We start from the raw sequence: 2,199 nt of genomic DNA, 5'->3' as shown, positions 1-2,199 counted from the left end.
ACCTCGTGTTGCATCTGGCATATAGAAGGTGTTCAACAATTGCTTGAAGAATGGAGCAATGCTACCTGGAGGTCTAAAGTAGGGGAGCAACTAAGGGAAGGGATCTGTGTTTCAGGACTAATAACAGAGCGGGCTGTCCTGATGGGAGTACAAGAGGGAAAGCTGAAGGCTATGTAACCACATAGTAACAAACTCAGAACGCACGTTCTGTCCCTTAAACCACGTCACTTCCAAGGTACTCCTAGATCACAAAGTCCAAAAACTCAGGAATTCAGAAAGAACAACAATACATTTGAGGGGACTGTCTTGGTTTAATGGATGAACTGGTGCTTGGGAATCTCCATACCTGGGGAATCAAGAGCTTCTGTCCAGCGTTTGTGCCATGAATCAGCAGCCAGGAGGCTGGGTCAGTCACTTCACCATTTCAGGCTTTCAGCTCCTTGTCTGTGAGATGAGTGAGTTGCAGTAAATGGGTTCATGGGATGCTAGGCCTTGAATTTCTCTTGTGCATCTGCCATGGGAAGCTTGTGAAAGAGCAGGAGTGCCAGAGATGGTGCTAAATTCTTTCATAGGCTTCCTATCCCTTACTCCTACATCATCCCTATAAATTATGGATTCTTGTCCCCCTACCTCTTTTTAAATAGGAAATCCAAGGCATATAATGGTTACAGAACATGTTCAAGGTCACGCAGCTAGTAAACGGCAAAACTGGGAGTCTAACTCAGAGTATACTTGTTGCAAATTTTATAGACAGATTAACAGGAAGCAGCCTCGGTCTCATTCTGAAAACAACGATAAAAGGATGATCACTTTAGATTGCATCCTGGTGCTTAAAATAGAACTGTGACATAAATTGTCATGAAATGATTATTTTCTCCCTTTCACCAAATATAAATAAGTGGGAACTGCAGTCGAAACCTAAGAAAAGTCTCTGTAGGCTTTTGAAATCATCATTGGGTGTATAATATAATGGTGCTAAAACTCCATTAACCCCTGCCCTTGCTTCAATCAACAAAACTTTATTGAGATATCAAATGTGGACTGAATGCTGAATGGAGAATTCTAGTCAGCTTATCCTCAAATCCTTATAGCATGTGAGGGAACAATACATGGAGTTTGTGTTCATGAAAATAAAAATAGGTACAGAAGAATTTTAACTTGTCTAAACTAAGACTGAGAGTTATAAACAGACACATCCTCTTGTAAACATCTAGAGTCAGAATATATATATATACACACACACATATATATATACACACATATATATGTCAGAATTTATACACACACACACACATATATATATATATCCATTTTTAAGATCTAAATATGACTGGATATTGGGCAAAAAAAATGTCAGGATCAGTGAACAGATAATTTTGTTTCATATGCTAAACCTCAGGAAATTAATTCCAGTTTGTCCAAAAGGAAGAAGGGGAAGTAATTTCTGCATTGGGGCATAAAATCTCTATTCATTTTCCTACACACACACACACACACACACACACACACACACACTCCAAAATGTATTAAATTTTATTTATTTGGGTTACCTAATTTTACTAAGTATGTATTAATAGTTATTATAACTGTATGTATTAAAACACATGCTCATATATTCACATATACATAAATACATAATACTTGTATATGGGTGTGTATGTATCTTTCATTTATCCATCCATCCATCCATCCATCCATCCATCCATCCATCCAGGGGATTTTGCAATAAGGTGACTATAAACTAGAGCGACTGACATAAGTCCTTCGTGATTTACAGACAATCATGGAAACGTTATTTAGACCTCAAACTTCCAGCATGGGCCTAATAGATCTGTCAGACATAGAATTAATCAAAATCATGAATGAATATGCACTGTGTTCTGTGATAGGCACTAACATGAAACAGATATGACTACATTGCATTCTGAAGCCTTCACTTCAGACTAGGAAAGTATTAGCAATGCTGTGTGAAATGTCTGAGGAATTGCTGACAAACTGCACACTTTCTATAGTGACTTTGGGGTCTTGTTCAACAGTTAAACTCACTGACCTTCTCATTTTTTGGCAAACAGCAAGAATGTTATGTCTACTCAACCTTTTAGTTCCTTTTGAGAGTAGATACTACTGCTGTCTTGAATCTGGGCTTCCCCAGTGAGGAAAATATGATTCCACCTGGAGTTAGGGAATGAAAAGGTAGAT

The sequence above is a fragment of the Physeter macrocephalus genome, chromosome 1 (genome assembly GCF_002837175.3).
Source record: "Physeter macrocephalus isolate SW-GA chromosome 1, ASM283717v5, whole genome shotgun sequence".
Taxonomy (NCBI): Eukaryota; Metazoa; Chordata; class Mammalia; order Artiodactyla; family Physeteridae; genus Physeter; species Physeter macrocephalus.
The sequence above is the reverse complement of the archived record's forward strand: the minus strand, read 5'-3'. Positions refer to the sequence as shown.